General features: G+C 40.6%; 1 protein-coding gene across 6 annotated transcripts in view; it reads left to right on the plus strand.

Annotated features, from left to right (window-relative positions):
* The window catches only part of TNRC6C (trinucleotide repeat containing adaptor 6C), a 180,948-nt gene that overhangs the window by 65,857 nt on the left and 90,332 nt on the right, over window positions 1-24,759 (plus strand). The window lies entirely within an intron of this gene.

Raw genomic sequence — 24,759 nt, forward strand, 5'->3', positions numbered from 1 at the left:
GCTTGTTTTTTTCTTTAGGTGGCACTGGGAACCAAACCTGGGACCTCCAATATAGGAGGTGGATACATAAGTGCTTGAGCCACATATGCTCCCTCTAACTTGTTTTTGATCTCATCTATCATGTCTTTCATTCCCATGAGCTCTGTTAATTTTCTATTCAGGTTTTCAAATTCTTTGTGCTTGCTCAGTGTCTTCTTGATGTTGTTTATCTCTTTAGCCATATTGTCTGTCATCTCATTAATTTGGTTTTGGAATTTTGACACGTGTCTTATTGTGCCTGGCTACAAATTAATAAAAATCTTAACAGTTCGAAGGATCCTTAGAAATTATCCAATTCCTGTGTTAGATAAGAAAAAATCTATAAGGATTAAATGATTTGTACAAGATGCAATAGGTCAGTAGTGACAGAACTAGCAGAACTAGCAGTATAACAGTTCATTTTAGGAAGTAATTTAAGGACATGGGATCTTTTCAGTAGCAGAAAGAGATTCCCAAGAGAGTTAATGTATGAGGGATCGTTACAGGATGTCTTCTTAAATATTTTTAAATATTAGATGTATCTTTCTTTAGTCGTGTTTGCTCTATGTTTAAAGTATGTATTTAATTTTATTGTTTAATCCCAATGGTACAGGCTAATAAATTTCCCCCTAGGAACAAAAGAAAGAGTATGAAGATGTGTGTTTTCCCCTAATGTATATATAGTGTGTTCTAGGCAATTTAAAAAGTTGAAAATTTATTGTTGGAAAAAAAAGTCCTAAACAGGTACATGTTTGCACAAATTCTTTAGGCAATAATCCAGCAATAAGAGGAAAGCAGCCCTCAGTGCTTCTTTGTTACAAATTCCTCCAACAGCATGTTCCTTAGGGTGCTTCTGTTAAGTTTCAGATAAAGTGAAAGTGTACATCTCTATTTAATATAATTTTTCAGTAAAAAAAATAAAAATCTTTAAACATAATGGCAGTTTCCAAGTTTAGAGAAAGTAATAGTATATAGTTCTAAAGGCACCTCTCTAATCTGCTTTTTTTATTATCTGTATTAGTCAGCCAAATGGGTGCTGATGCAAAATATCAGAAATCTCTCGGCTTTTATAAAAGAATTTATTTGGGGTAGAAACTCACAGTTACTAGGCCATAAAGCATAAGTTGCTTCCCTCACCAAAGTGTATTGCTATGTGTTGAAGCAAGATGGCTGCCCATGTCTATCAAGAGTTCAGGCTTCTTGGGATCCTCTCTTCCCAGGGCAATCGACTTCCCCATCATTTACTTCTAAGACTTCATAAAGTCTCTTTAGAGTCCATATCCCTATCATCAGTCTCTGCCTTTTCCATCAAGCATTCACAATTCCTCTAAAAAATGCCCCTTGCCCATTTATAAAACTGTTCCAGCATTTTGGTAATTGCAAAGCACTACCCCCACTCCTGGTACCAGATTCTGTGCTAGTCAGCCAAAGGGGTGTTACAGGTGCAAAAATACCAGAAATCTGTTGGCTTTTATAAAGAGTATTTGTTTGGGGCAAAAGCTTACAGTTATCAGGCCATAAAGCATAAGTTGCTTCCCTGACCAAAGTCTGTTGCCATGTGTTGGGGCAAGATGTCTGCTGATGTCTGCCAAGAATTCAGGCTTCTTGGGTTCTTCTCTTCCCAAGGTTCTGTTTCTCTGTTTGCTTGGCTCCTGTGCTCTCTCCCCAAGGCCAGCTGTAGACTATCAGGTGAACAGCTCTCTCTCTCTCTCCAGGGCTTCTGCCGCATCTAAGAGGCCATCTCTATTCCTCTGTGTTCTTCTCCTGTACATTCACTTCCCAGACTCCAGCTCAAAAGCTCCCAACTCTGTCCTTTGCCATGTCTTTTATCTGTGAGTCCCCACTCACCAAGAGGCAGGGACTCAACACCCTACTGATGCAGCCTAGTCAAAGCCCTCATCATAATTTAATCAAGTAAAAGTGAAACCTCAGACAGACCAGTTTGCAGACATAATTGCATAGTTCTTTTTGGAATTCATCAATAATATCAAACTGCGACATTTTTATTTTTTAAGGAGCTTTAGATTACATAAATGTTACATCAGCTATACAGGGGATTCCCAAATATCCTACCCCCGCCCCCTCCCACACTTTCCATTAACAACATCTTTCATTAGTGTGGTACATTTTTTACAATTGATGAACACATATTGAAGCATTGCTACCAGCCATGGTCTGTAGTTTACATTATAGTTTACACTTTGCACCTTATAATTTCATAGATTTTAACAAAATGTATAATGACCTGTATCTGTCATTGCTTTGTCTTGCAGGGTAATTCCAGTGTCCCCAAAATGCCCCATGTTACACCTATTCTTTTCTCTCCCTCCCTCAGAACCTCTGCCTTTATATCAATGATACAAGTTCTTCCATTGCTAGAATAATAATAAGTCTACTTTGGTCCTTAGTTACATTCCCCACTTATGTTTGTTCATTCCTCTGTCTTGAGGATTTGGGGATGGTGTTGCCCACTCTGCTTCTGATTGAGAGGGGCTTAGGTTCCTTGGGGAAGATGACTGGAACTGTCTTGTTTGCAGTTGTAGATACTCTGTTTTTTGGGGATGGGTATTATCCATTATCATCCTTTAGTTAGTTGTCCTGGGCAAGTCCAATGAGCTGGAACAATCTGCTTTCTGAGAAATAAAATGGCTTTACTGAGTTATAATCAGTGTACAGTAAACTGAACATATTTAATGAACAATTGGAAAGTTTTAGGCCTGTATACACCTATGAAACCATCACCACAATCAAGATAATATATCCATTACCTCTGGAAGTTTCCTTGTGTCCCTTGGTAATCCATCTCTCCCGCCTCCTTCCACTGTCTAGCTCTAGACAAATTTGATTGCCTTTGTCACTATTGAAAAGTTTTTATTTTTTAGAGTTTTATATAAATGAAATCATACAGTAGGTACTCTTTGCTTCTTTGACTCAGCCTAATGCTTTTGAGATTCAACCTTGTTCTATCAGTAGTTCATTCCTTTTTATTGCTGAGCAATATTTCATTGTATGGATATATCACAATTTGTTTAACATTTGTTCATGGACATTTAAGTTGTTTCTAGGTTTTGGCTACTATAAATAAACCTTCTATGAATACTCATGTACAAGTCTTCGTGTGTACTTAGACTCTCGTTTCTCTTGGGTACATTCCTAGAAGTGGAATGGCTAGATCATATGGTAGGTTTATGGTTAACTTCCAAAGTATTGTACCATTTTGCATTCTCACCCAGAGTACATGAGAGTTCCAGCTCTTTACATCCTCACCAAACTTGGTCTGGTCAGTTTTTATGACTTTAGCCATTCTAATAGGTATGTTGTAGTATTTTATTGTGGCTTTAATTGGCATTTCTCAAATGACTGTTGACGTTGAGCATTTTTTCATGTGCTTATTTGCCATTTCTGTTTTGTTTTTGTTTTAGTTTTTTGATGAAAACTCTGTTCAAATATTTTGATCATTTTTATTGGATTATTTGTTTTCTTATTCCAGATTAGTTTCTGATATTAAATTGGCATCCAGTGTTGACAGAAAGACCCAGCATTTTAGTTTGATTGTCTGTATGACTGAGTGAATCCCCTTTCTTTCTGTTTTCAGTTTTTTGTAATAGAGTATTATCAGAAAATAAGCACTTTTATATATGTACAGTTTATCTAGCTTTTAGCATGCCTATTGTTTTAGTTTCCTATACTGCTTTAAGCAGATACCATGAAATGGTATTAGCTTACAGTTTAAGACTGAGAAAGTGTCCAAATCAGGCCATCATCAAGGCAATGCTTTCTTCCTGAAGACCAGCTTCCAGTGATCTGTGACTCCTCTGCCTGTGGCAAGGCACATGCTGGTGTCTGCTCTTCTCTCCTTTCTCTTCCAGGTTTCATTGCTTTCAGCTTCTTGCTTCTGTGACTCTCTCTCTCTCTCTGTTTATAAAGGACTCCAGTAAGAGGATTAAGTCACATCCTGATTGAGGTGGATCAAACCTTAACTAAAATAGCCTCTTCAAAAGATCCTGCTTACACTGGGTCCGCACCTACAGAAATAGATTAAATTTAAGGACATCTTTTTCTGGGATACATACAGCTTCAAACAACCACACCTATCAAAGATTTCACTAATAAATGAACTAAATATTAGTCACATTTTACTACCTAGTTGGCTAATTAGTTAATTAAATAAAGTTAATAAATACCTGCCAACTTGTCATATACCAAAGATAAATGAGGTGAGTTCCATGTTTTCAGAGAAAACAAAGCAAATGAATGCAATAAAATGTTCTGGGTGTTATGATTTATTTATTCTACATCTTCTACCTAAAAGAATTTGGTCATCTTTTCATCAAATATTTATATCAATAAAAATAATTTGAGAAAGCTGGGGGTGGGGAGGAAAATACTGCTAAGAATTAGATAAATGCTTGCTAGAGATGAGCCGTCTACCAGTAGAGCCCTAAATTAGCTAGTGAAAACAAAGACAAAGGGAGATTCCTTGTCCCAGTCATTCCAAACCATCCAGTTAGGCCATTAGCTCTCTTAACAGCCTCTCCTACCCAAAAATGGAGTCAACACTAGAGAGGTGGAGGGCAGGGAGAATTCTTTTCTGCCATCTTAAGGATTTTAGATTTGATCTTATAGACTAAATAGAGCAATTAGAGAGTTTTCATGGGAGAGTGACATCAGAAGATTTATATCCTAGAACAATCACTTAAGACTTTTAGGGAAGCAGATATGGCTCCAGCAATTGGGCTCCCATCTACCATATATGAGGTCCAGGGACTCCTCGTGAAGGCAAGCTGGCCCATGTGGCAAGCTGGCCCACAGAGTGCTGGCCTGCACAGAGTACTGCCCTGCACAGGAGTGCTGCCCTGCGCAGGAGTGCTGGCCCATGCAGAGAGCTGGCATAGTAAGAAGACGCAACAAAAAGAGACATAGGGGAGAGATAATAAGAGACACAGCAGATCAGGGAGCTATGGTGGCACAAGAGAATGATCGCCTCTCTCCCACTCAATACAGTCCCAAGATTGGTTCCCAGAGCCCCCTAATGAGAATACAAGGAGACACAGAAGAATACACAGCAAGTGGACACAGAGAGCAGATAAAGGGGGGGGGGGTTGTAAATAAATAAATCTTTTTAAAAAAAGAATTTTAGAAAAATCACTCGAGATGCAGATTCGAAGATGAATAAGGAAGCATACATGGCTCAACTGATAGAGCGTCCCTCTACCATATGGAGGGTCCAGGGTTTGATCCCCAGGGTCTCCTGAGCTGGTGGTAAGCTGGCCCATGCATAGTACTGCTGTGTGCAAGGGGTGCCATGCCACGCGGGGCACCCCTGTGTAGGGATGCCCCATGCACAAGAAGTGCGCTCCGCAAGGGAAAAAAAAAGCATAGCTCACCCAGGAGTGGCACCGCACACACAGAGAGCTGATGCAGCAAGATGATGCAACAAAAAAGAGACAGTTTCCCAGTACCGCTGGATAATGCAAGCAAGCAGACATAGAAGAACACACAGTGAATGAACACAGCAGACAATGGGGGAAGGGGAGAGAAATAAATAAAAAATACATTTTAAAAAATGAATAAAAGAACTTGGGAGTGAGAGGACTGGGGGCAGTGAGTGCAGTTAGACTTAGAGTAATTCAGACTCCAGATGACTAAGCTCAGTGGTAGGGATGGAGAGGAGAGGATAGTGTTGATGGAATAAATTGGGTTTTTGATCCAGTGGATATCCACTGGATATTGACTCTACTGTGTACCTGGTACTATGCTGGTTGCTATGGAGATAAAATGGTTTAAAAAAATAGATATGCTTCCTACTCTCCAGATTTAAAGTCTAAGGGGAAATGGACATAGTCATTAATCCCAACAATATGTGAGATTTTTATTATGAAGGAAAGGAACATTGATTACCACCAAGAGCATAGAACAAAGAAACCTGAACTAGGCAGAGAATTAGAAAGGCACCTCTGAGTAATGCTTACATTGAAATCTGAGCAATGAATGTAGTTAATGAGGCCAGAGAGACTAGAGAGAGGGTTAAGGATGACTTCATACAGAGGGAACAGCATTTGTAAAGGGTGAGTGGCTGGAGAGAGAGTGGCAATTTCAGGAACTTAAAAAAAAAAAAAAGCCAGTCTAGCAGTTGAGTAGTCAGGAAGAGAGAGTAGTATGAGATGAGGCTGAAATGGTAGAAGGGAACTTGCACCTACAGACCGTGGTAGAGATGTTCTTCCTAAGAGCGATAAGAATGGTTTAAGTAGAAATCTGACATCACCTGATCCGTGTTTTGGAAAGCTGAATCTGGCTTCAGTATGGAGTATAGCTTGGAGGGGGTCCCAGTACTGACAGGGAAGTCTGAAGGCTGTTAATACTAATCCGTGTGAGAGTGCATGATGTTTAGACTATTGAGGTGTATGGTAAGGGTAATAAGAGATGAGAGAGGTGAACAGATCTGAGAAGTATTTGAGAATATTTTAAGAAATATTTAACTTCCCTTGGTGATGGATTGAATATGGAGTATGAGAAGAAAAAAAGGATTATTTATGATATTGGATGGATGGTGATGTTTACTGAAAGAAGAAATACTGGAAGAGGAACAGAATTGGTAAAAAGAGATTAGTTCTGTTCTCTACGAGATTAGTTTAAGATGCCTCTGAGACATCCAAATGGATATCCAGTAAACAGTAAGATACATGGTGATGGAGCTCAGAAGTAAAGATCTGCCCTGAAGAGAGGTTTTTATCATTTCCATATGATTAGTCATTAAGGCCATGGGGTTAGATGAAATTGTATGGACTAAGAAGAGGATTGAAGACCACATTTTAGGAACATCAATATTTGAAGAGCTGGCAGAGGATGCCTACAATGGAGTAAACATCTTTCCCCTGCAAGCCATGGCTCATATCAGCTAGCCAGATGTCTTACTAAAACAATGTTATATTTTGACCAGAAACCTTTGTTAGCACCTCAGTTCCTTCAGATTGTACTTCTAAGAAAGGTATTTATCCTCCATGGTTGCCCAGCTTAAACCTTTCTAAATTATATCGCTCACAATTATTAAGTTCTCCAGCCAAGTTGGCTCCCTAAGTACCATGCATACACCTTTGACTCTGCATATGTGCTCATTTTGTTCCTTTGACCAATTCCTTACTCTTCCCTATTTCTGTTTAATTATTTTCTCTCTGAATAGCACTTTTCATATTGTTCCTTGCTATGCTTCTTATACTTTTTTTTATTGTATTTCTGTACATTTGTGTACTGAGATTATAAGATCTTGAAGTGGGAAAGCAGATGTGGTTTAAGCATTTGGGTACGCACCTACCCCATGGGAGGTCCTGAGTTTGGTTCCCAGTGCCTTCTAAAGCAAGACAGCAAGCTGATGCGACAGGCTGGCATGGTGAGCTGATGCAACAAGATGATACAACAAAGAGACACAAGGAGAAAAACACAATGAGAGTACAACAAGCAGGGAGTTGAGGTGGCTCATGTGATTAGGCACTTCCCTCACATGGAAGGTCCCAGTTTCAGTTCCTGGTGCCTCCTTAAAAAAAGGAAGACAAGCACATAATAGCAGACAGCAAGCGCAAACATTGTGTGTGTGAGGGGGGTGGCGGTAAATAAAATAAATCTTTAAAAAATAATAAGATCCTGAAGGGCAAGATGCATCTTAATCTTTTGATGTCTGCACAGTTTTTCTTAAAATAGTCACTCTGTAAATATTTTTGTTGTTGTTTGGGATTTTAAAGTGGAAGAAAGTTTTAAGAGCATTTCAATTTCCAGTAAAGGCAGAGTAGCTTGATCAGACTAATCCTACTGTAGATGGAAATTATATTATAGAATATTTAAAAACAGCTAATTGAAGCAGTTCAAAGCAACCCGAAACCAGGCATAAACTTCAGAGGAGTCTTCCTTTGAAAGATGAGAGCCTCAAAAATGAGATTTGCTATTTGTGACTTTTTGCCTAAAGGCATCCCTCATTCTGCAGGAGGTGAGGCAGCAGAATATCACAGCACACCAGCTTGACATGTGGGAGGACAGGTGTCTGGGCTGAAAGAAAAGCTGGAAGTTAGAGGAAAAGAGGAGTGAAACCCTAAAATCTGTGTATAAACTCTGTCCAAATCCTTTGCAGATTTCTAAACTATGTGTGCACAGGGAGGAGTTGGAACCCGATGAAAGAGATTAGGTATCTGGAAGCTGAAAAAACTAAGCAGAGATTTCAGCTGCTATCCATCACAAATAGTTTAAAATTTGAGTCCATATAAGTTAATTGCCTGCTTGAACAAAAATTACTCAACAGGGCATAGCAGAATCTAGAATCTCTATAGTGTATCATTTATAATATTCCGTTTATGATAAGAAATCACAACATATGCAAAGAAAATGGAAAATATAACCCATACTAAAAAATAAAACAGTCCATAGAAGTAGATCCCAAGATAACCCAGTTATTGCAGAAAGCAACTAAGGACTATAAAGTAGCAATTATAAATGTGTTCAGTAACTTAAAAATGTAACAGATAAACAGATGGGGAATCTTAGTTAAGGTGTGATCCAACTTAACGAGATTGGGTCTTAAGATGGATTACCATAGGCCTTATGTAAAAGAATGCCACAGGGAGAACCTGGAAGAAAAAGAAGTCTTATCACCATGTGATGTGAGGCAGGGCTTCAAGCCGAGGAACCCCAAGGATTGTGGCAAGTCAGCACAGGAATGCTGCCAACCCCAGAAGGAAGCAAGCCTTTTCGCTTCCAAAACCATGTGTATTAGTCAGCCCAAGGGATGCTGATGCAAAATACCTGAAATTGGTTGGTTTTTATAAAGGGTATTTATTTGGTGTAGGATCTTACAGATACCAGGCCATAATGTGTAAGTTACTTCCCTCGCCAAAGGCTATTTCCATGTGTTGGAGCAAGATGGCTACCGATGTCTGTGAGGGTTCAGGCTTCCTGGGTTCCTTTCTTCCTAGGGCGGGCTCCTCTTTCCTCTGTGAGCTTGCTTTCTGGGGTTCCAGCTTCAGGTTTCAGCTTCAAACTCCAACACTAAAAGCCCTCAACTCTGTTCTTTGCCATGCCTTTATCTGTGAGTCCCCATCCACCAAGGGGTCAGGACTCAACACCCTAATCGTAATCATGCCCAGGTACAGATCCAATTATAAACATAGTCCAATATTTCTTTTTGGAATTCATCAGTAATATCAAACTCCTACTTCGTGAGACAGTACATTCTTGTTGTTTAGGCCAATTCATTGTGTGGTATTAATCATAGCAGTTGAGAAGACTAAGACATTAGCAAACAAAAAATATTTAAACAAATGAAATTCTAGAGCTGAAAAGCACTTCACTGGATGACATGGGTTTATAAGGAAATAGAAGATAACAAAAGAGTTAATGAAGGAACATAGAATAGAAATTTTTCTAGTCTGAAAAACAGAAAAAAATATTGAAAAAAAATGAACAGAGCTTATGGGACAGCAACAGTGATGTAGGTATCTCCATAATCTTCAAGCAGTATTCTCTCTGTCATACACACATACATACACACACACACACACATGCACACACATATAGTGGAGGCCAGGAGACCAGAAGGACATCCTAAAGTCCTGGGGGATGGGGATTTTGGAGGGAAATCTCTCAATTCAGAATTTCATATTCAGTGAAACAATTCTTAAAAAATAGAGACAAAATAAGGAGGACTGTGGTGGTTTGGAGAAAAACATGTTCTTAACCCATTCCTGTGGGTGTGTGCCCATTTAAAATTGGATCTTTTGATGATGTTACTTCAGTTACAACGTGGCCCACCTCAGTCAGAATGGGTTATCATCCTATTACTGGTATCCTTTATAAGAATGAAATTCACACAGGGAGAAAGTCTCAGAGGGAACAGCCAGAAGCCAAACATCACCGGAACCTGGAAGAGAAGGGAAAGACCAGAAAATTTGCCATGTAACTAGCTAAGGACCAAAGATGGCTAGCAGCCAGCCCCAGAATGCCACAGTTCTCAGGAAGAAAGCATTACCTTGATGACATCTTAATTTGGACTTTGAAATGTTAGACTCAAAACCATGAGCTAATAAATTCCCATTGTTTACCATGGCCCATTTCATGGAATTTGCTTGAATGGCCCAGGAAGCTAAAGCAGGGACATTTTCTGATAAATAAAAACTGAGAGAATCTGACACCAGCAGATCGTACTATAAGTAATGGTGAAGGTAGTTTTTTAATCAGGAGGGAAATTATTCCCAATGACATCTTGGACCTTAAAAGAAATTATGTGGAACACCAGGAATGGAAAATATGTGAATAAATATAAAATACTGTGTTTTCTTTTTCTTTGTTTACCTTAAAGGTGCATTAGTGTTTAAAGCAAAACTTGTAATACCATATTATATTTATGACATGAATATATACAATAACAATAAAACAAAGGAATGCGGTAGAGTACATTATTCATATTTTATTCATATTTTACATGGAGATAAAAAATATTCTACATAGATTGTGCCAAGCTAAAAATGTATATTGTAAACCCTAGAATAGCCACTTAAAAATAATGTGAAGAGGGGTATTGATGTGGCTCCAGTGATTGTGTGCCTGCTTCCCATGTATAAGGTCCTAGGATTGGTCCCCCGTACCTCCTTAAAAAACAACAACAACAACAACAAGAAAAACCAACTCTGGGGAGCAGAGATAGCTAAGTAGTTGAGCAGCTGCTTCCTATGTATGAGGTCCTAGGTTCAATCCCCAGTACCTTCTAAAAAAATTTTAAAGTGTGAAGAGATTTGGCTAAAAAACTAAAAGAAAAAGAAAAATGGGATACAAAAAATAATAGAATAATCTAAAAGAAGCCTGGAAAGAAGGAACAGAGAAACAACTGATGAGACATATATGAAATACATAGGAAAATATTATACCTAAATCTATCCACTGCAATAATTTACATTAAATGTAAATGGATTAAACACACCAATTAAAAGACTTCAATTAACAGATTGTCAGACTGGGTTGGGGGGGGAATCCAATTTTATATGCTGTATATAAAAGATGTATCAAAATATATAAAGCAAAATAGATTGAAATTAAAAGAATGAATAAAGGTATACCATGCAAACAGGAAGCATAAGAAAGCTGGATTATCTTTATTATTATTAGACAAAATGAACTTCAAGGTTGCATAACTATGAAGACAAAAAAAATTTTTTTAATTTTTTTTAAAAGTTGCATAACAAAATTACCCCAAAATTCAGAGTCAAAATCTAGCCATTTATTAGATTCGTGGAATCTGTGGCCAGTAATTTAGAGAGGACACATCATCATAGGTGCTTGAGAGAAAGGTTGTCTCTGCAGCATACCACCTGGGACCTCTGCTGGAAGATGCAAAGGTTGGTGGTAGGAGTCAGCTGATGAGTTTATCTAAATTAATGACCACTGCCAGCTGATTTTTCTTAGATACTCTCCACATTGGCCCCTCCATGTGGTCTCTCAGTGTCAGCTACTTTAGATTTCCTCCTAGCATAGATGCTGACTTCTGCTAGAGTAAGTGTTCCAAAGAGAGAAAAAGAAGCTGGTCACATTTTATGATCTAGCCTCAGAAGTCACAGAGCATCACTTCTTCTGCTTGGTTAGATGGAAGTAAAAGGCCTGTCCAGATTCAAGAGGAGACATGGACCCCTCGGTGGGGGGAAGGTCAAAGTCACATTGTAAGAATGGGAAATATTATGGTCATTTAGAAAAATAGTCTGCCACTCACCCCTTTCTCAGCAATTGATTGAATAACTAGAAAAAATATTAGTAAAGGTATGAACAGCTAAACCACCTTAACCTAATTTATATTTTGGAGACCATTCCAGCAATTACAGGATATACCTACTTTTCAGATGTGCATAGCTTGTTCTCTAAGGTAGATTATATACTGGGCTATAAAACAGTTCTCAAGGAATATAAAAGGATAACAATTTTAGACTACGTTTTGTCCCACAAAAGAATCAATTAGAAATGAATAATCTAGAAAATACCCCAAACTTGAATATTAAACAATATAATTCTAAATAAGAAATTCAAGGGAAATTAGAAAATATTTTTACTGAATGGTAATGAAAGCACAAAATACCAAGATTTGTGGGATGCACCTAAAGCAGTGCTTACAGAGAAATTTATAGACTGTAGACTTATAGGAACATGCTTAGGATATTCAGAAGAAAAGTTCTTTATGGATTTGGCTGCAGCTGAAAATTTGTGTGAAAAGTAGAGGGAAGGACTCTCTGAGAGCATGAAATGCCTCAGTCTTTAAACTTGAGAGCAGCATATGGAAGTCATTGAGAACAGAGGCAAGGAAACAAAATGATTAGCCCAGCAGAAATGTGGAAAATAAATAGAAAAAGCAAAACCAAACAAGTTGACAATTTAGGGAAAGGGAAAGGAAATTTAGCATTTATTAGGCAACTTAAATACATTGTCCCATTTAATAGTGAAATTTTAATACTTTTAATAATGGGTTGGACTTTTTATCTGTCAGGGTCCTGGCAGGGAAAAGAATGCATCACACTGGCTGTTATCAGCCCATAGGTAAAGGCTTTTACCACATCTAGGCCAAAAGGGTGATGGAGGGCTGCGCCTGGAAGAAGAGAGTAATGTGTGGAGGGCCATCTTGACACAAGCTGTTGCCTTTGGTTAGGGGACGCAGTGGCCCAAGGTAACCCTGCTGGGGCTTGCCATTGGCTCACTCCAGCTAGACGTGGGAAGGCAAGCGTCCCCATGCACACCCGCCTCCCAGTGCAGAAAGCACAGCGAGAGTGGATCTGGAAGGCAAGCAGAATACCCAGCATCTCTCACAGAACCAGTTGGCATGAAACGGGAAGGCCATGAGCTTGCGGTGGTAAGTTTGGTAACTAACCTGTTGAGGGAGGGAAGAAGCATCATTGTAGGTGCTTGAGAGAGTGATCATCCCATTGACAGAGATCAGGTAGTTTGTTGTTCATACGTGGTTGTCAGTTCAGGTTATGTGCCCCTTCCGTTATAGTTTTATGAAGTATGTGCATTTCACTTTATAGATTGTAGTCTAAAACTTCAATTAGAAATCCATAATTTGGAACCTGGAATATATTTTCCTTTGTCATAACGGTGCTTACCTTCCCAGGCTAGCCCCCAGAAGTCTTTTTAACCCATAAATAGTTGATCTGTAGGACCCAGCACTTCAAAACATGGTTCCTTCTGTAAAAGTGCTTTCAAGTTTCAGTTTTAGGGCATGAGAAACATTCTCTTCCCACCATAGCATTCAAAGTAATAATTGGTAGGTAGTTCTTCAGTATCATTTTGCTTGGATTAGTACACATACACAATCCAATGTTATGTTTCTGCTTAGATAGTACTAAATTTTCATTTGTGTTGCCTGTGCATATCAACTTTGCTAAGTGGTAGCCCAACTTTAACAATTGCTGTGGATAATACCAGTGTTGAGCCATGTAGTTAATACGAGTTACCATTTAATAAGCACTTGATATTGGGGAGGCCCTACGTGAAGCACTTTTTATATGGATTAACTCATTTAATCCTCACAACAACGTAACAATATGCTGTAGATGCTATTACTGTAGCTGCCTTATGGAAGAAAAAAATAAAACAGGAGCTGAGCCACAGAGAAGTGACTTGGCCTGAGCACACACAGCACACAGAGGGCAAAGCTGGGATTTGACGCTGGCTGCCAGGCTCCTGACCCTGTTCCATATCACTCTGCTATACCACTTAAATCCTAAATGGCATGTGTTATTCATACTTTGCCTGTCTTCAAAACAGCTTTGAGGCAGTGCCTCTGGCCTTAGAGAATTTTAACAGCCTTAAGTAATTTGTTCATGCTTAGAGACCAAGTTGGTGATAGAACTGATCTCAGGATTCTTGGTTTCTGAATTCTCATGCTTAGAATTAATGTTCTTCACTCCTGAACCTTGTCATTTGTACAACTGAAATACTTATTTCTCTATGTGTTGCAAGAAAGAAGTGGCCTCCCACATTCCCTTGGGTATGTTAAGGAGTTAAGGGTACAGCAGCCTCTCCAGCAGCATGGCTCTTGGAAATCTGGTGTCAGGGCACAGTTGTAGCTTTGATCTTCTATACAGTCAGCTTTGATGGACTTTTCTGTTTTTTTTAGATTTATTATTTATTTACACACACTCCCACCCCTTTGCGGCTTGCTTGCTATCTGCTTTCTGTTCTTCTGTGTCTGCTTGTCTCCCTTTGTTGTGTCATCTAGCTGCGCTAGCTCTCCGCAGGCGCAGGCCATCAGCTCTCCATGGACAAAGACCAGCTTGCCTTCACAAGGAGACCCTGGAACGTGAATCCAGAGCCTCCCAAATGGTAGACCGGAGCCCAGTCGATTGAGCCACAGCTGCTTCCCAGCTTTGATGGACTTTTTTTTTTTTTTAAGATTTATTTATTTATTTAACCCCCCCCCCCCCCCCCCCCCCGTTGTCTGTTCTCTGTGTGTATTTGCTGCGTCTTGTTTCTTTGTCCGCTTCTGCTGTCAGCAGCAGCTTGGGTGTGTGTGGCGCCATTCCTGGGCAGGCTGCACTTTCTTTTCACGCTGGGCGGCTCTCCTTACGGGACGCACTCCTTGCGCGTGGGGCTCCCCTACGCGGGGGACACCCCTGCGTGGCAGGGCACTCCTTACGCGCATCAGCACTGCGCATGGGCCAGCTCCACACGGGTCAAGGAGGCCCAGGGTTTGAACCGCGGATCTCCCATGTGGTAGATGGACGCCCTAACCACTGGGCCAAGTCTGTTTCCCTTGATGGACTTTTAAAACCAATTTGGGTAATTTTTCTCCCCTACCTCACTAGCCCTCTTGTAGCTAACTGTTGGATTCCTTCCCTTGGCAGGTTGTAGGATTCTGCTTTTAAAAAAAAAAATCTTCGGATTATTGCTATTCTTACACAATGTATTAATTTAGAAAAAACACATACACAAAATCCTTCTGTAGAAGGCAACATACATGTCTTGAGAGAACACATTTGGGACATAATTCCAATTAAACCTTCAGATAGTTCTAGTATGAAAAGAGAATGAGTCAGGAAGTAGTTCAGGGAACTGAAAAACTACACTTGGTGTACTTTCTTTACCCTTAATGTGTTTTGGGTGCTGTCTAATTTGGGGACTATTTTCATTGACATATAGATGGATCTATATAGACATATAGATGGAAAAGGTTACAGCAGAGCCAGTTTGTGTTAATATATCTGTTAAATTGGCTTTAATATATGCTGTTATCAAAATTTTCTATTTTAGTCTTCTAAATTATCCTGTTGTTGTTTTAAAAAACTTAGAAATACTTGCCTGTAGGATTGTACATTTTCTTAGAATAGAAGAATCCAAGGGCCAAATCCAAGTAATTTTTAAATGAAATGATTCTTATTCTTCATGATCATTATTAAAACAATTTTATTTTCTTTTAAATTTTGTTATACTTTATGATATATTAGGAGTGGCATTTAAGGCATTTAATTTTGTTTAATTTAGTATCTTTTTAGAGAGATAATTGTCATACATTAGATAGGAAATACCTCTATATAGCATTTCTCATTAGCAGCATACTCCTAAGGTGATGTAGTTTATAGTTAGTAAGTTTTTGTTCATTCTAAGTTGGGCTCCAAAAGTTGTTGTAATAAGTAGATCAGCCAGAAGCAGGCTGCTGAACAGACAGAAGGCCGCCACACTGGCCTCACAGGACTGCTGGTCAACACGAGGACTCATTGCTCGCAGCCACCTTCTCCTGCCACATCATGGCTCCAAGGAAGCTTGTAGACTTGAAGAGAAAAATCTTAAATGATGCCTCTCTGCATCCTTTAGCTATATGGCTAAAATATGCTACAAAATACTTTTTCTGTATGAGAGTTTTCAGTCACTGCTCAAGAAAGCCAAATAAAGTTTTAACTTAGACATAGGGGTCTGAAGGGATTCCTTGTAAAAGAGTTCTCCAGGAATCTGTGCCGTCTTCCTCCTGTAGTGTTTAAAAGAGGGCGAGTGTTAAGGTTAGTGATGAAAACACTACATCTGTTCCTCTTATCTGTGCACTTTTAGTAACAGTGTTTCAGCTAGGCAGTCAGCACTTTGAAGTTTCCTTCACAAATTCCAGAATGTTCTCATGATTCTGAGGCCAGGAAAGGTACTCCTTTTACTAAAGGAAAATATGATCTTACAAACAGGAAAATAAGAGATAATAGCCTTGTCAATAAATTGCTTTTCAATTTACAAAAGGGTGTATTGACATTCCTTTCAGGGGTATATTTACAGGCTTCATGTGAAATGTCCCTTTTCTGAGCATATTTGTCTTGTAATTAATTATATACTTTAATTTCTATTATAGGTTTCCTTATTTGGAAGAAGAGGGTTGTTTATTGTGATTTGAATTATGGAACTCAAAAGATTTTTAATCAAAGTCATGAGGAACTTAGTGATTGTTTCAGCCCATCCTCTTTTTTTTTTTAAAAGATTTATTTTTATTTCTCTCCCCTTCCCCGCCCAACCCCCACCCTCCCACCCCCAGTTGTCTGCTGTCTGTGTCCATTCGCTGTGTGTTCTTCTGTGTCCACTTGTTTTCTTCTCAGTGGCACCGGGAATCTGTGTCTCTTTTTGCTGGGTCATCTTGCTGCATCAGCTCTCCGTGTGTGCAGTGTGGGCAGGCTGCCCTTTCTTGATGCTGGGCAGCTCTCCTTATGGGGCACACTCCTTACACGTGGGGCTCCCCTACGTGGGGGACACGCCTGCATGGCTCAGCACTCCTTGCGCGCATCAGCACTGCACGTGGGCCAGTTCATCACATGGGTCAGGGGGCCCTGGGTTTGAACTCTGGACCTCCCATGTGGTAGGTGGACCCTCTATCCATTGAGCCAAATCCACTTCCCTAGCCCATCCTCTTTAGATTCTCAGGCTTTATTTGTTTGGTTTGGTGCTTTAAGCCACTTGTGAGCTCTAGCAAGTTATAGCAAATAGCTGGAAATGGGAGACCCAAATTCTGGAGGGGGCGGGGGTTGAGGGCCAGACCAGAGATCTAACCCTCTAATTCAGGCACTGTTCTAAGCACTTTGCATATATTAACATTCAGTCCTCAAAGAACCCTGCAGTGAAATATTTTATCTTCCTTCTATCCTTCACTTACCCACATTTTTCAGATGGGACAAGTGAAGCACCCATTGGTTAAATAACTCACTCAAGGTCACCAGCTAGTAAGTGGCAAAGCTAGATTTAAACTTAGAACCCATACTCCTTCTCAAGAGAAGGACTACATGAAAATGATAAACACAAATTCAGGTTGGTGGTTTTCTCTGTAGGGAAAGGTGGAGTACACAGTCAGGGCATGGGGGTGGGAGTCTCGTGGGTTGCCCAGGAGGCTTTGGTAAAATTGGCGTCATTTTATTTCTTAAGCTGGAGAGCAGTTACATGAAAGTTTGTTGATTATTTTTTGTCTTTTTGTACATCTTAAATATTTCCAGGTAAATTGCTTGAGTAAAGAACCTCCTAGTAGTATGAACTGGGTAGTTTAGTGAAATGAAAATACCTCAGTGTGCTGTGTACCCCATGCTCCCCTGCTGATAGGCCCTGGTGAGGAATGTGAGGTGGACAGTGGTGGAAGCTTATCCCCCAAGCACAGCTTGTGGGCCTAAACGAGGAGGGTGCTGCCACTGGGGGCTGTGACTCCCAGGTTGAATCCCTTCCCCGTGGAGGATGTCAGGCAGGACTCCACGGCTCTGCGGCCCGCACAGTCTCTTGACCAATGGTGGTCACGCCAGGTCAGCTCTCTGCAGATTTTCCACCAGGTATCATAAGGAAGAGCAGGAGCCTGTGCCTAGAGAACTTCTCCCTGGAATTGGAGGCTCCAGACTGCCAACCTGAACCAGCTTCTTAATCTTGTGCAGCCAGAACAGGGATACTGTGGAGTTGCCTTTTGTCGGGCTGCGTGCAAGGGCTGTCCCAGCTAGTGGCCAAGTGATGGGGTCCAGAGTTCTTACAGGGCCTGTGCCTCTCCGGCCTCTTCTCAAAGAGCCCTCCCCCAGCCACCAAATGCCAGTCACCCTGGCCTTGTTTCTAGTCCCTTGCACTGTGCTCCCAGGCACACAGACACACGTGCCTCACTGGGTTAGCACTGTCACACTTCTCCAGAGTCACCTTAACTGTCACTTCCCCAGAGGAGCCTTCTCTGAGTCTCTGGCCTAAATTAGACTCTTTTGCCCCACAATTACTTTTATCGTACTCATCACAATTTCTAATTGTGTATTTGGGGAATCAGTTTTGTTTTTTTAGGCAGTACCAGAGATTGAACCCGGGACCTCATACATGTGAAGCAGGTGCTCAGCCACTGAGCTACACCCACTCCATGGGCATCGTTTTTAAAATAGCATTTATCTCTTACTGTATTATAAAACTCTATAAGGACAGGAACCATTTCTATTTATTTCCCACAGTACCCCCAGTGCCCAGCACAAAATAGGCTCACATTAAACATTTCCTAAAAAATGAGCAGGGGTAAAGAGAGTATGATGGGGAGGTAAAGTGAGAAAACAGGGCTTTTTTCTGAGCCCTCATTTATTCTGCCCTACTTTCCCTTCTTCCACAGCACTTAAAGCCTTCTGGTGAACTATATATCTTACTTAGGTATCACGTTGTTATTTGTCTTCTGCTGCTAAAATGTGAGCTGCTCTAGGGCAGGAATGGCCTTTGTCAGTCTGTCCGCAGCGCCAAGAACATGCTATGGACTGAGTGCGTAGCTTCTCTCTCAGTTAACAGACATTCAGATCATACATTGAGAGGGGGAGCTGGCTAGTACTGGCATTTTGCAGAGTGTAGGAAAGGTTTTAAGCACTTACCATGGGGGATTTTCAGCAGTCCACCATTAGATTAATATGAGAAATTCTTAGTAGCAGCGAGGGCTTCTGATGGCATAATAAGTGGATCTCTGAGACTATGTGGCAGTGCTGGGCAATCTAGAAACCAAACCTGAAGATTGGGTTGAAACAGAAGTATGGATTGCATAGTGCAAGGAAGGGAGGTCAGGTATCCTAAGGATTATAGACAGCAAAACTGAAGCTTCTAGGTGGGGGACACAGGCAAGGCACCAGCCAGGGAAGCAGAGCACGTAAGAGTCTTTCGCGCCTGGTGGGGTGGAGGGAAGTTGGAGGAGGCTGCCAGCAAGGGGAGCCCTCTACTTCCACCTCTGAGAGATTGCAAAGTTTGGAAAGGAGCTCCTTCAAATCGACTGCCAAAGCTCTGAGGCTTTGAACTTCCTGTCCAGACTGTCATCTATTGTTCTAGAAAAGCAACAGCAGGAATTTCTAAACTATTTGGACTCTATTATGACGGTGCTACCTGAAAATTAAGTGAAAGCAGAGCAATGTTTCTTGAAAAGAAAATTGTAAAAGATTGTTGCTCTTTTATGTAATGATTTATCACCTACCTTTTCACCAGCAGATGTCGCCCTCATTTTTTCAAAAAAGATTTAAATCTTACTAAGCAAAAGAGACTAACCAAAATTTGACTTGTTGGACTTTTTTCAAAAGCTAAGTAGTTCTTAACTGGTTGCTATCTTAATTTTTTCTATATAAAAATGATTTTTTTGACCATCCATCAACAAAATCAAGCACAAATTCCCATTGTCTTACTCTGCTTTCTTCTGTGTAAAAAATGACATGAAAAAATATACTCATATGTGAGCCTTTATCATTGAGGGGTAGCCTTAGATTGGGTTCCTTGGAAGAAGAGGAAGTCAAGATTTGCTTTGTTGCTTTATTTCTTTGGGCAGCAGTTTGGATCTGAAGAGAGTGTATAGCTAGTCAGAAACTGCACATTTGATTTATCTGTAAGTATAGACCCAAATTTTGAGAGCCTCCTATTACTTGTTAGAGTGATCATAAATTCATTTTAACAGTGAGATTATGTTGGTTGTCTGCTAGATACAAAGAGCTGAAAAATATTGGCTTAAACTAGAGACAGTTTTTCAATGTCTCATAAAAAAGAGGCCCACAAGTACAGTGACCATGTCAGAAGGACCATATCCTTCTGTCTCACTGCTCTGCTAAGTGGGGCTTCTTTCCTTTCCTTAGAGTCCAGGATGCTCGTAGACCTCCAGCCCTTGCATTTCCATCCAGGCACCTGGACAGGCTCCTGAGTGTCCTGTGCTTGCCTTGTACTCCAGGAGCCCTCGGCTTTTTCTTGTTTGTGGGATCATGTGCCTAGGTGCTGCAGTATAGAATACAGTGTCCTCAGGGGAAATCCTTAACCTTAAAAAGTGTATAATCACCACAACTGCTGGTTTCTTGATCTCTGTTTTACTCTCAACCCTTGGGGAAAATGCCCTCTGATTATTTAAAATTTACATATTTCTGAGGAAGCAGCTTGAACTTTGTTTCAAGCAGTCATTGCCATTTCCAAACCAGTGCTCTCTAATAGAAACATAACATAAGCCACAAATATGAGCCATGTAATTGTAAATAATCTAATAGCATTTAAAAAGTACAAAGAAACAGATAAAAATACTTTTAATATAGTTAACTCAATCTATCCCAAGTATTGTTATTTCAACATGAAATCAATATAAAATTATTAATATTTTACTTTTTTTTTTTTTACTAAGTCTTCAAAACACAATGTCTTAAACACCATAGCACATCTCAGTTTGGATGAGCCTCATTTCACGTGGTCAAGTGTGGTTAATATAGCTGCCATGTGGTAGAGTGAATGGTCCTCTCGCCTCTCTAAACCCCTATGAGACTTCCAGCCAATTCCATAACTTTTAAATACTGTCTTGCCGTTTTAGATTCCCCAGTTGATTGCTGTTTCATTTAGGTGAGAAACCATATCTTATGCTTCAGGGCCTCCTACCGCAATCAACACAGTCCTGGGCTCAGACCCAGGAAGTTCTTGTTTGACTTCAGTATTTTGAGTTTGAAGGGTAACAGTTTCCAAGTAGCATAGTCTAGTACCAGCTGAAGAGTGAGTCTTGACTTAGAGCTAGAGGGCAACACTGAGGCAGTGCTGGGGACCAAAAGCAACATAGAGATGGTTTTTTAAATCATGATACAAACAAACAAACAAAATTTTTGAAAAAATTTAAAAAGGACAACAAAAAATAAAAGTCATGAGACTAGATGACCTCTCCAGAGAGTCCAAGGCAGAGGAATGAGTGCAGAGATGCGATGCCTGTTTGGAGTGAGAGGGCCAGAGGAACACAAAGAGCCTCTGAAGGAAACCGGAAGGAGCTGGGCATTCCACCCAGGCAGTCTTCTACCAACAAGTCTAAAGTAAAGTGAATTTTATTTTATTGTAGCTCAGTGCTGTGATATACTAAAAGTACCTGGATTTCCAAGAGAATAATAATCTCTAAACTTAAAATGTTTCTATTTTTTCTTGATTAATAGCATCATTGACTTTTGATTCAGTAACCATAAGAAAGATTATCCTCACATTTAGAGAGGGCATGGAACAAAGTATAATCAAAATAAAACAACACATAAGGGAAGCGGATTTGGTTCAACTGATAGAGTATCCGCCTACCATTGGGAGGTCCAGGGTTCAAACCCAGGGCCTCCTGATCCATGTGGTGAGCTGGCCCATGCACAGTGCTGATGAACGCAAGGAGTGCCCTGCCACACAGGGGTGTCCCCCGCGTAGGGGAGTCCCACACGCAAGGAGTGTGCTCCATAAGGAGAGCCACCCCATGCGAGAAAAGTGCAGCCTGCCCAGGAGTGGCGCCACACACATGGAGATCTGATGCAGCAAGATGACACACAAAAAGAGACACAGATTCCTGGTGCCACTGACAAGATTGCAAGCGGAGTCAGAAGAACACACAGCGAATGGACACAGAGAGCAGACAACGGGGGGAAGGGAGAGAAATAACAAAAGAAACACATAAGACTCTAGAGTCATTGATGGGATTTCCAGTATTAAAATTAGTTTCTATGCCCCACATCAGGGGCCAGGAACCTTCTGTAAAGGGCCAGATAGTATTTTAGACTCTGCATACCGTATACAGTCTCTCTGTCACGTAGTTGTCTTTGTTTTCTCCCCCCACCCTTTAAAAATAGAAGCAGCATTTTTAGTTCACCTGCTGGCCCCTACCTTACTCAGATTGCAGTTATCCAGGGAGGAAAGGGTGTAACACTTTACATACCACTAAGAAAGGAGGGAAGGAGGAAGGGAGGGCATCAATTATAACATGCAACTATGTTGGTTCCATGGAAGGGGGGAGCACAGTGACCCATAGGCAAGAAGTTCAGAATAGTGAAATTAGAGGAAAGACAGGCAACTGGGAATTAGGGGCCTCTCACTGCTCATAAGGAATTTGGTTTTTAGCCTAAAACCTTGGAAGGAAAGAGTTTTAAACTGGGGTAAAGGTCTGCATTTCAGAAGGCTCCCACTATAGATGATGGACTAGACAAGAAAAAGAGGTGACCTGGGCACTAGTTGTGGCAGTGAATGTGGAAAACGGGTAAATTTGAAGGATGTTTAGGAGCTGGAAATGACAAGGTTTGTGATTGATTAGATGACATACTTAAAAGGAAGAATTACGACTGAAGCGCAAGTTGCTTCTCCATCTACCAGAAGAGTGATAGAGTCAGGTAAGAAAGCCGATGAATAGTATTTGGGACATGTTGACTTTGAGGTGCCTGTAAGACATCCCAGTGTAGAATCTAGTAGTTATTGGGGGCTCAGATCATGACCACAGGGGTCTGACAAAGCCGCAGGTAAAGATCAGATGATTCAAGATGAGTGTACCAAGCTTTGTTGGCAGCAAAACCCTAGAGAAGGGTAGAGAAGAGGAAGCCTGCCACGGAGACAGGAAAGAGTGGCCTGAAAGACCAGAGGAAATCTAAGAAAGGATTTCCAATGTCATGGAAGCCAAGAAAGTGAGTGTCTTAAGAAGGCAAGAGTGGCCGTCTCTGATAAAGACAACTGAGAGGTCAAGAAAGATAAAGAGCAAAAAGTGCTATTGGGTTTTAGCATCAAGAAAATAATTGTTAACCTTGGGTGGTGTGGTTTCCATGAAGAGTAGGGTGAGAGGGAGTGGATGAAGGAGCAAATGAGTGAAGGGGAAACAGTAAGAAACAGTGTAAATAAACCCTAAGAAGTTTGACAACAGGAAAGAAGAGAATGGAGAAGTAGCTGGAGAGGGATTGGGAGTCTAGGAGAGTAATGGTTGCTGCCATTTTTGAAGATAATGGAGATTTAAATATGGTTAAATGCTGATGAGAAGGAGCTAGATACAGAGTGGCCACCACACAATTTCTAGACAAGTTAGAAATTGGAAATGTGCTGTCCTCTACTTTGCACACAAGCACTGGTGATCAGAATGTCTTCTCTTGTATATTCAATTTTGTGCATCATAATAAAGCCCTAACTTGAAAAAAAAATTTTTATACAACAAAGAATTAATCTAAGACAAAATTTTATGCTTTGGGACTTTGTGTCCTCTCTGGAGACAGTCGTGGGTTGAAGCCCAGGGCACTCAAAGCATTTGAAGCCTCTGAGAAAGGGCCTGAGCCTTGGCTGGAACCATCCTGCATTACCTCTCTGATCCCGTGGATTGTGGGATGCAACGTTATTTCATATACCACTAAGAGAGGGAAAAAAACAGTGCCTAGTAAAATGACATGTCACTGATTGCCAGCCTGATTTAAGAGATGGTAAATGGAAAAATGTGACTCTTAGAATTGATGAACTACAGTATTAGCCTTAGACCGGAGTCTTGGATGCGTGCGTGGGACCAAGAATGTGGTAATGCTTGGGTATTTGTAGTGGCAGGAATTGAGGAAGTTTTTACCCAGAGGCATTTATTTCTTCTGGACAGTAAAGATGGGGTGGGGGACGTGGGCATAGGGAGGCAAGGCGATCCAAGGCCCCAGAGTGGAAGACCTTTAAAGAGTCATTGACAGCAGCGGAAGAAAGCAGACCCAGGAAACTGTAGAAGGGAGGGGACGCACTGAGGCTATACTTGATGTTAGGGACCAAAAATTCATGGTGGTCCCAAGCTGCATGGTTGTGTGGTTTTCTTGAGTTTCTCCACATCTGAGTCAGGTTGTGGAGAGAGTGGACGGTACCTTCATCTAGGATCGAGGTTAGCCAGACAGGGGTGACAAAGGCCTGAGGTACTGACGATTAGTGGAGTCTTTATGGGAGAGACAAGTAAAGAACAGACAGACTGGAGCTGATAGTATAAAGGACAGAAAAGAAAATCTTATGGACCCCCAGGGCTGACGTAAAATATTTTTTCTAATGTTACCTACACATATAATACATAAACAAAACTAGGTTTAAGCTGCTTTTGTACATAGCTTTTATTCTACTATAAAGCCAAAGATATTTACTAATCAAGGAAAGAAAAACACTGTCTAGTGTAATCTTCTGGATAAGGATGTTTCACTTTCAGATGAACGTGGGTCCACCTGCTGCTGCTCAGTTCTCCTGCGTCTGGCCTGCTATACCATCCAACAGGCTAGCACTGATCTCTCCTGCTCCTTTTTTCTTCTTAAATTTCTGTGAAGCTTCTGTTTATGCTACATACTCTGACATCATTTTGGACCGTCACTTAATGCACTTGCATCATTTGCAAAAGATTGCATTCTTTTCCAACAAATCTGTGGTAAAGTATAGTAGTGTTACCAGGTACCAACACCACAAATGCTGACACCTATGCTTGGTAGTATTCAGGTTTCATTATTTAAGTAACCTAGAATGTCCCAGTTTATTTATTTTTTCAGATTTTTTGTT

This window comes from Dasypus novemcinctus, chromosome 21, assembly GCF_030445035.2.
Source record: "Dasypus novemcinctus isolate mDasNov1 chromosome 21, mDasNov1.1.hap2, whole genome shotgun sequence".
Lineage (NCBI taxonomy): Eukaryota > Metazoa > Chordata > Mammalia > Cingulata > Dasypodidae > Dasypus > Dasypus novemcinctus.